Genomic DNA, 10,602 nt, shown 5'->3' with positions numbered 1-10,602 from the left:
GTGGTGAGAGGACAGTAAAAGGTAGAGGATGGAAGAGGATGTCAGAAAGAAAAATGTTTCGAAACTGACTGTGGTAGCAATTGCACAACGCTGCTTGATGTGCTTGAACTATGGGATGATTTATATATTATATAATATATAGAATATATATTACACAGAGACAGGAATAATTATTCTTAAGTATTTTGTGCTTCATTTTCTTGTTTTTCACTGTTCTTGTATTTTATTTTTGCTATCCTCCATTGATAGTAAGCCATTTAAACTACAAAATGAAGAAAACTGAATCAACCAAAGTTTTTTGCAACAACAACAACAAAAAACCCATAACAGAACCCTAGGATGGTAGACATAGCCAGACTAGTTAATAAGCTCATCCAGGAAGGATTCTGAATTGTGAAATGACTGAAGAAGATTGAATACATTATGGAATGCCAGAACAACAAACTGATGTGTTTTGGAAGATATGCAGCTATAATGCTCATTAGCAGTGAGAACTGTGAGAGTGGTATCAAATACTGTGTATGAGTTATTAGGAGAAACAAGTACTTATAGAGGGACATCATGCTTGATAAGTTAGAGGTCAGTGAAAAAGCAGAAGATGCTCAGTAAGCTGGATTGACGTAGTGCCAGCAAGAATACTGTCAGGAAATGTAGTATATTATGAAATGCTCTCATCCCTTAAAAATGTATTGAAGACTTTATCTTACCAATTCTATAGAATAACAGCAACAGAAAACAGTATAGTTACTGCATAGCAATCTTGATATGCACTTTGTTCAAACACCTACTAAACAGTTAATTGTATACCCAATCTACTCTCTTTTAATCTAACCTTGTATATCATTAACTTTTCATCATTTAATTTAAAATGTGCTTAAAATCTTGATAAGGCCAAAGTTGCAGTCAAGTGGTAATTTTCCACAAAGGATTTGATATAGTCAAGCTTGGTGTAATATATATCAAATATTACATTTTTGTTTATACCAAAAATACCAGGAATAGGCTAATCAGTTATTAGAATGCTCACCATTAGATTCTATCACGTAGTCTATGCAATAGTCTGTTTATCAGTTTAGGTGACTAGCTACATGACTTTTTGATGATTAAAGTATGAATATATATTATGAAATATTTATAGAATCATAATATTTTATTAATATTTGTATTATGAAAAATATCAGAAAAATAAAGGTAAATAATACACAATAAAAAGAATTGTTCTATAACAAGAATTGTGAAAATTCATGCAGTACCATTAAGTGTCTCATTCTGTTGCTCATAGATCCCCTATAATTTGAACTCAATTCAATGACACCTATTAACAACAAAGGTACTTGCAGTTGGGGTAGTGATGGCACATTTTGAAGAAATCAAAAGTGCTAGAACAGAGCACCAGTGTTTACTTTTTATTTATAGCAAAGACTACATAACAATATGTTTTAATGAAAATTTGACATCCAAATATAAAATTCTATGGGTTTATTTAGAAGTTGACTTCAGTCTACGGATATTTACCTGTGCTGCAAATATATACATGAATATGGTTAAGCATACAAGGTGAAAGACTTTCATAGCTTCATTAACACAGGCAAGCACTTTGAGGGAATGAATCACTAATTCTAAAGAATTGAGACCATACTCTTAGATGACACAAAGGTCAATGGGAATAAGTCCACGAGACAATATAATGCATCCGACTTGGCTCCGTTCTGACTGGAATCTTGAAAGCTGTTAGGCATCCATCTAAAATGCAACTTGGTCTTTTCTCTTCTGGAGGAAGGTAGTGTGATGACAATTATACACACACACACAAACAATTAGTCCCATGGAGCACACTAACTTCAGTCTTCGGAGCCCCGAGACCAGGAGAACTAGATGGTACCTGGCTACCACCACCAATTGCTCTGAAAAATCAGCATTACAAATTTCTGGATAGAATTGGAGAAAAATGTGGAACAGAACTCAAAACCCGAAAACCAACCAGGTTTACTAGTTGGAGAGGAAGTCCTGCAAAGACTATTGCCCCTCAAGACGATGGGACTTAGTCACCGTTCAGGACTGGAACAGAACCCCCCCCCACCCCCCCGCCAAACCTTTAAGATCTAATAGGCAGCCTTTTCTGAAGGACAGCATTCAGAGGCTTAGGAAAGAAGAAATGATAGAAAGAGCAAACGCATGGTGGAAATAGGATAAGTGATGGAGCATTGAGGTGTTTCCAAGGGATGAGTTGAAACAAAATGTGTGTAATGGCTAAATGAAAAATAGTTCATCTGCTCTAAATCTTCACCACATTCAAAAGAAATAGTTTTATAAAAATATGACTCCAAATATTTCTTAAGGAAATTCAATATTATTATAAATTAAATTCCCATTTCCATACAATTTATTCCCTCTCATACTGACTATATATGGAGTTTCCAAGACTGCAATTGATATAGGAGAAAACACCTCATTTTTCTGTAGAACTTCCAAATTTAAAGTTAGCTAACTAGGCCTTACCCCCTCTACCACTAGGATTCCATATATATTTCATTATATTCCCTCCCCCCTGTTTCTTGGAAACGTAACCCCTATCCCTGTCAATAGGACTTTGTTTGGATATGAAGATTTTAATATTTTTATATTAGTGAGGTAATCTGAGAGAATGGTGCTTTATAAACCTACAGTATTTTTATGCACATAATGCACACATTCTGCATTTGTTTGCCAACCTGTCCTTATCCCATCAAGATATATATTTTATAAGTATGCTATGCCAAATACTTTGTACATATTACTGTAAAAAGGATTAGCATAGTATACTTATAAAAATATCTCATGAGGTACAGAAGGGCAATTTGGCAAAAATATTCACTATTTGAATATTGTTTTAAAATACTGTGATTACTTCTGGGTTATAGGAAGAGCAGACTAGAAATAAAGACACACACGGGGAAAAAACAGAAATCAAGAAATGTCCAAGAATACCAAGAAAAATCAAGGAATTTCTAGGACAAAATTTCTAAGAAGAAAAATGCCTACTTATTGTGAATCTATGTGGTTAGGAAGTAGAATTTTAATCTTCTGAAATATTAGACTGAATAAACAAATATCTATAGAAAAAATATTTGGAATCAATGCACAGATTTGGATTTCTAGCATTCAAAGCACTCACACAATGACTTTATGTTCTTGACAGCCATTCACTTATGAAGATGGCATTAGATAACTAAGATGTATATGCAAATGTAAACTCTAATGAGCTTTTTGAAGCATACTACAAATTTTACATCATTTTAGGAACAAATACTGCGCTAGAATTTAGAGTAATAGCATTAAAATAATGAAAACCAGCAAGAGAAAATTTACCTTAAAAATGAACATGACATTTACTTAGAACTGATGTTAACTGACTACTCTTATCAGTTTTCTTTCCTCACTATGATCAGATTATATCTAGAATGCTTTATGAGAACACTGAGTCTTACTACCAATGTCCTTATAAGCAATTCGATATTATTTGTTTCATAACAAGTACACATTTGTATCTATAATTCTTCAGAAAGATGCAAAATTTTTCTTTCAGAATTTTTACATTCCACATTTCTAGAAGTTGTAAATAATAGCATTATATTTTATAATATAAGACAAAATACAAAATCATTTGTTTCAAAAATAATTCCCTTCAAACCAAAAAATGTGCATTCTAAGTTTTAAGGATGACATTTAGCTAAGAAATTGTGAAAATATTAGATGGATAGCAAAAGTAATAAAAAATTAAACACTTATAAACTCAATAATTCTTCATTTTGGGTAATAATAATGATAACAATAATTCATATTACTGTCTCATTGTAGAATGATATATTAACCATATTAAACTTCTTTTAAAGGATCATTTAAAGTCATATGTGTACAACAGAAAACTTGATTCAAATCAATAACATTTCTGTAGAATATGACCTTATTTTCTTTTGAGATTCAGTGTTATTAATTATTTTATTCTCAGCAGCATTCTTGCACAAACATTCATTGATAAATATAAGTTAAAATGGAGAGTGACTAGTTTCACACTGTTAACCCTGGGGAGCTACATCCAAATTAAGAAAACCCATTGCTGTGGAGCTGATTCTGACTCATAAGAGGGCCTAGATAGAGTTCTGTTGGCTGTCAACCTTTAAGGGAGAAGAAAGATGCATCAATTTCAGAAAGTGAGTTTGGTGAGTTTGAATCAACTCAATAGCACCTAATAACAACAGCATTCTTGTTTTGTGCAGTACAATCTAATTATTTTACATAATATAATCTGCTCTAATATTATTAATAAACTCAGCTTTTATATGCATATGATGGTATAAACCTATTCAAATCTGAGTTTTAAAAATACCAGAAGAGACATGGGAAGACATATTGTATGTGAATGTTAACTATAAGCTAAGGAATTCCCACAATCTCTAGAAAATTCAGAACTGAAAGAGGTTTACAAAAGAAATTGTGATAGTAGAGACTTTGATTTTTAGTCTCTAGAATTGTGGGGGAAAAATATTCACTTTACGAATGCCACCCACCTTTACTAATGCCATTATGTCAGCACTGGGTAGTCTAGTGTGTTAGTCTGGGTTGTATAAAAATGAGCTTTATTATAAAAGAATATTGAGAATAGTTTTGAATATTGAGAAAACATCCTAGCCCAGTCCAGATCAAGTCCATAAGTCTGATATTAGCCCATCTATAAGTTATAGATACCAATCTATAAGTTCCTCTTCAGACTCATGCAGCACATGCAATGATGCAAATTCAGGGAGATCATAGGCCAGTGGATGGAAAGTCCTGTGGATCCAGTGGCAGAGTAAGCATCTCAGTGCTGGCAGGTATCTCCACATTTGCTCCTCCCGTTTCAGGGGTTTAGCTTAGCACCATGAATTTTGTCAACAGGAATGTCTCCCAGGGAAAGAGTATGCTCACCTTCAGTGAGTTAGTTATCTCCTTAGCACCTCCAAATGAGATCATCAAGCTGCAACCTGATTGACAGGCTAAACACCCCTTCACTCTTAAGTCTCTAGTTGACAACATATTATGGAACTACCGCAGCAAGGAATGTATGATTAGTCAATAGGTGCCAGTGAATAAGGCAATACAACGCAGTTGGATATTTTATGATAATGAAAAGAGCAGACTTATATGAAAAATATGCATGATATCTAATAAAATCTTGGCAGACAGAATGGAGGCTACAGGGATAAGTAGAAGCTGACTGGAGAAAAGGCATGTGTTTGATAAGGGTGAAATAGGAAAGAAAATCATTTTGAGCATTGCCAGAAGGTGGTGAGGTTAAAGTTCATCTATAAAGTTTACTATTCAATGATTTGTCTGAAACTTTCTAAAATGGCATTTGTTGTCAACTGATCAGTTTGTTGCCATTAAAAAAATCCTAATCTGACTGAAAAATGAAGTTGTCTCCTGATTAACGGTATGTATAATACTTGAAAAGGTGGTAGTGATAGAATTCTCACTTTCTATGAGGGAAACCTATATTCAATGCCAGGCCACAAGGAAAAAAGCGAGCAAAACTATGGTAGTTTCACTATGGGTCATGTCAGAAACAAAGGACCATTCAAAATAGTCATCTGTACCGTAGATTGTGCTGGCCACTCGTAAGTCATTTCTTCCTCTCATTTTCCCTCCATAGCTTGTCTCCCCCATAGCTGCCACCACCTCAGTCTCTTGCATTGCCTCCACTTTGGTCTCCACCAGCCACCACCACCAGTCTCCTCTCTGTGAGAGCCTAATGAATGTACGTTGAGGTTCAAAGATGTCCATTATGGTTAATTCTTCTTGTTCTAATTTTCCTTTAGTTACTATATAGTGTCCTTTTTGTTTCTCTTGATGTTTACTGTCTTGAAATCTATTGTTTCATATAATAATATTGACATTCCAGCTTCCTTCTGATGGTCGTTAGTTTGGTAAATATTTCTCCATGCTTTGATTTTTAATCATACTCTTGTGTGTCTTTAAGATTTGTGTAGGGAATATCTTGATGAGTCTTATTTTATAATCCAGTCTGCTCTTTTCTTTTGCTTTATTTTTGCATTTAATCAATTGATATTCTGTGTCTTTATTGATATTTGTGGGTTTTTTCGCTGTTGTTTCACTGTGTTTTTTTATTTGTGGTTTTACTGTTTCCCGTGTTCTTTTGTTTTACGGGCTTATTTTATGTGCTGTCTCATCATACTGTTTTCCGGGTGTCATTGACCTTTATGTAGCTTTTGTGTCTGTCTGCTCCTCCTGTTGATTCTCTGTCCAACATGTCCAAGTTAGTATTTATTTAATGATGGACTTGCTTTTCATAATTCTTTTTACTTTTTGCCCTATCTGGAAATGCCCTTATTTCTCCCTCTTATTTGAGAAATGACTTTTCTGGATGTCAGATTTTTGATTGGCCGTTTTTTTTTTTTAATTTTCTTTCGGGGCTTAATATCTATGTCACTCACTTTCTTGTGTTCTTGTTTGCATAGTGAGCATCTGTTGAGAAACCAGAGCCTATTCTGATTGACTTTCCTCTTTGAGTGACTGTTTTCTCCCTACTTGTCTCCAGTTTCTCTCCCCTTCCTTGATGTGGGAGAGTTTTTGTGAAATGTCATGATGTTTTTTTTAATTTTTGGTCATTCCTGTTTGTGTTTCTCTAAGCTTCTTTAATAGTTATTTTTCTCCTCCACTTATGGTTTTGGGGAATTTCTCTATTTTCTCTGTAGATTTTTGTTAGTTTGTTTCCTCTTGCTCCATGATCCCAATGAGATGTAAATTGTTCCTCCTGAATTGTCCCACATCAGTCTTAGATTTACTTCACACTCTTCTGCCTTTCTTGTTAATTGTTCTTTCATTAATTCTATTGGAAAGAACTGTCTTTGAGCTCACTAATTTTCTGTTTTTCCTTTTCTTTAGCTCTATTTCTCAGCTTCTTAAACATGTTACCTAATTCTGTTATCTTATTGTTTTTCCTGATGTTTTCATTGTTATAGGGTTTCTAGGTCTTTAAAAATTTCTTTCCCCTATCCATAGAAGGTATATAAACACCATTCACCTAAATTTGATTTCTGGAACTTACAGAGACTCTTTTTCAGAATAATCTTTTGGGACTGGGTGTTGTTCAGGTGTTTGTACCTCTTTTTCTTGATTTTTTGTATGTGTATCGAGGTGGACTGCTGCTTCCATAGGATCATGGTGCAGCTATTAGTATAAGGTCGGTTTGGGGTTCATAAGGGAACAGTTGATCTGTGAAGTGGTGCAGAAGAGGATTCATAGGAACCAGCTAACATCAGGTGGAAGAAAGACAAGAAAAGGAGGGAGAGAAGGAAAGGAAAAGAGTGGGAATACCATCTTAAAAAGGCCAAAAATTATAAAAACAACGGAGAATGTATTTTAAGAGTCATGTTAAAAATTAATAGGTACTATAAAGATATATTTCTAAGGAAAAATGATCAAGAGAAATAAGGGAACGTGGATGGGTAAATAGAGGAGGCTAAACTTAGTAAGCAGGCTTCAGGTAGTCCTGTTGGGGAGCAAGTGCTACACAGGTTGATCTTGTACAGGCAGGGACTGTGGCCAGTAGAAAAAGTTAGTGCCTTGCTGGCCGGTATCTCACAGTGGAGTGCTATACGACACATGGATCAGGCAGGAGGGGAAGGGACCAGGTGGCTAAGTGTGGCAGGGCCAGTCAGTGTGGGGATGGGGCTAGGCACTATGGTGGACAGGGCAGAACCCAGCAGTGTGTGTGCAGGGGCCATGCTGGGGATGGCTCCTATAGTGGTGGAGCTGAGTGGTATGGACTGTGATGGCTCTGGGGCGGGTGATCACTTGATGGGCCCGGCTGAAGGATTTCCTGAAAATAGCCAGTGTTTCTAAGCTGGGGCAGGATTTCTCTGCACCGGGAAGCAGGAGCCAAAGTGGTTGCTGAGATGGGGCTTGGCCTGGGAAAGAGGGAGGGGTAGAAAAGGAGGAGGGATAAGTGAGAGAACTTTAGTGTATGTGTAGGGGTGTGGGTGGTCAGGATTACAAATCAGTGGTGAAGAGGGAACCATGGGCTGGGTAGTGGCTCTGGAAAAGGATGCTTAATGACTCTGTCAGTAGCAGCCAGCAGAGTTTGCTGATCTTCATGTGTTGGGCTGAGCTCCAATCACCCCTTTGCTTCCTATGGACTCTGGGATGGAAGCATCTATGTCTACTTAGCTTCTAAATTGCTCTTCTAAATTGCAGGGAATAGAATTCTTCCCTCTAGATTTCTGGGTTTTGGCGGGGGGGAGGTCTCTGTTGAGGTCATGTTAGATAGTAGCTATCTTCATTGTTAGATAACATCTATCTTCCTAGAATTTCCATTGAGCATTTTATGTTTTTAAGAACTATTTGCAAGAGATCCCATTGAAATTGCTCTCGATAGCAATGTGAAAGATTGGATAGAATTTAGGAGACTGTGTTTACTCTGATGGAAGAGGAACAGCACTAAGTGATTGAGAATGGTTGCACAGCTTGAAGAGCATAATAAATATCGCTAAATATTATATGAACTTGAATTATGATGGTGGGGAAGAATATGGAAAGGACAGTGAATGAACGGCCAGAAGCTCAAACCAATATATTTTGGAAGATGTACAACACGAATGCTCCTTGAAAGCCAATATGGCGAATATTCATCTTATTTACTGTGTACCCGTTATCAGGAGGGATCAGTCTCTGGAGGACACCATTGTTGGTAAAGTGGAGGGACAGACTCTCAACAAGATGGATTGACACATTGGCCACAGCAATGGGTCCAAACTTAACACCAATGGCGGGAATGAAGCAATATGGGATAATGTCTTGTTCTGCTGTGCAGACAGTCTCTATGAGTTGTAAATAACTAAAGGAAAGGGACACCTAGTAACAACATCAAAATAAATGGCATCTGTAGAAACTGTTGAAATGGTTTATATTTTGCTGTGTACAGGGGAAGTCTAAAAAATGTATTTCTAGTAGGTTCCACTTCATACATGCATAGTTATATTTCAAACACAACATGTTTTTCAAGCAAAAGCAGGTTTCTGTGATTAGCGAATGCCCACAGAAAGGTACACTCAATAACATACTTGCTTTAATTTTCATAGTGTGCCCTCTTCAAAAACAAAAAGAAGTTTCATAGCAACAGTAGCTTCCAGTAGGATCTGCTGGTTAGTTCAATTTAAACAGGTAAACTCAAAAGGTATTGGTACTTTTTCCCCCCCAGATGACTACACATCTTTTTATCGAGGGTGACAAATCAAAACCAAAAGAACAAAGACCAAACATGTAAAACCCAGGGTGCCAGAAATACAAACCCAACTCATTCCAATTCAAGCTTGTCCAGACCCTGGTCACAAACCCTAGTGAAGTGCAGCTAGCTGCGCACAGAGTTAGGGAGAGCAGAAAGGATCCAAGCTGAGGTCAAGGGATGGGAGAGGTCCCCAGGGCCCCCTGCTTGTCATCTCCTGAGGTACCCCGGCCTCTTCAGCGAGGGCGAAGACCTGCTAGGCCTATCCTTGTAGGCACTACCCCACCCCTGGATAGGCCTTCCAAGACCAGGTTCAAGCAATTCTCCCCTCCCTTGCTCCAGTCTCACGTGTTCAGGCCTCTAGCCTCTCCTGTCTACTCCACACTCTTCTCCGTGATTAGTAGCAGGTTAGGGTTCTGTATGCGCTGCAGTGAGATGGGGGTGGGGGCGAAAGCAGGGGGGGAGGGATGGGGGCGAGGTGAAGAGAGAAGACAAAGAGCTATCCAAGGACCCCATATCTTCATGGACCCCAGACTGTGCAACCAGCTGCTCTTTTGCATCCACACGGATCTGAGAAAGGGCACTGTAGCTATAAGCAACTATGCTAGGGACCTGCTGCAAGTTGAGAAGGGGATGGCTCGCTGGCCAGCATTGGGTGAAGCTGCTTGGTGGCCGCTTCTTCCGGTGGGTCAGGCTGCTGAGCACAGCCAGGTGGGTACTGTACTGCCTTGCCCGGCCCAAGTACTCCTGTTGCTCCGGGCCCTGGGAACCTGCAGCAGACACATGGATGATGGTGCTGACTGTCTTGGCGAGGATGGAAGAGAGCAGGGCCTGTTAGTCTGTCTGTGCGGAAGGCAGGCTGTGGTCATTGGGCTGGGCTCCATTGAGGGCTTTGGTGGGAGGACTGCTAGGGTCTAGCAGCAGCTTCCATTCCTCTCGGTCCTGGTCCGAGTCCTCCTCGCTGCTGCAGCAGCACCCCATGGCCAGGGTTAGACCTGGCTCTCTTGCGGCGCCGAGGAGAGACATGTGTGTCAAATGTATGTACCAAAGGTAGGATCTTGATAGGGGTTTTCAAAGGAGGCAAGAGGGTTATGAGCGCTTATAGGAAAAAATTTTTATTTCTCCTCCTCCTCCTCCTCCTCCTCCTCCTCCTCCTCCTCCTCCTCCTCCTCCTCCTCCTCCTCCTCCCTTCTAATTGAAAACTAAACTGATCAGAAGAATGCCGGGTAAGTTGGATATATAGATATAGGTATAGATATCCATGAAAACGCATCTGTTCATTATTCAAGGTTGGTGAGAGCTGTGCTCTGAGACTTTCATTTGTAAACCTTATCCTATTTACC

The 10,602-nt window shown here is 38.3% G+C and overlaps 1 pseudogene; it reads right to left on the bottom strand.

Moving 5' to 3' along the window:
• Positions 1 to 9,667: 9,667 nt before the first annotated feature.
• On the bottom strand, positions 9,668 to 10,240 carry LOC142455989 (ragulator complex protein LAMTOR1 pseudogene; annotated as a pseudogene).
• Positions 10,241 to 10,602: the final 362 nt, after the last annotated feature.

This window comes from Tenrec ecaudatus, chromosome 9, assembly GCF_050624435.1.
Source record: "Tenrec ecaudatus isolate mTenEca1 chromosome 9, mTenEca1.hap1, whole genome shotgun sequence".
Classification (NCBI taxonomy): Eukaryota; Metazoa; Chordata; class Mammalia; order Afrosoricida; family Tenrecidae; genus Tenrec; species Tenrec ecaudatus.
This window is presented reverse-complemented; position numbering and strand designations above follow the sequence as displayed.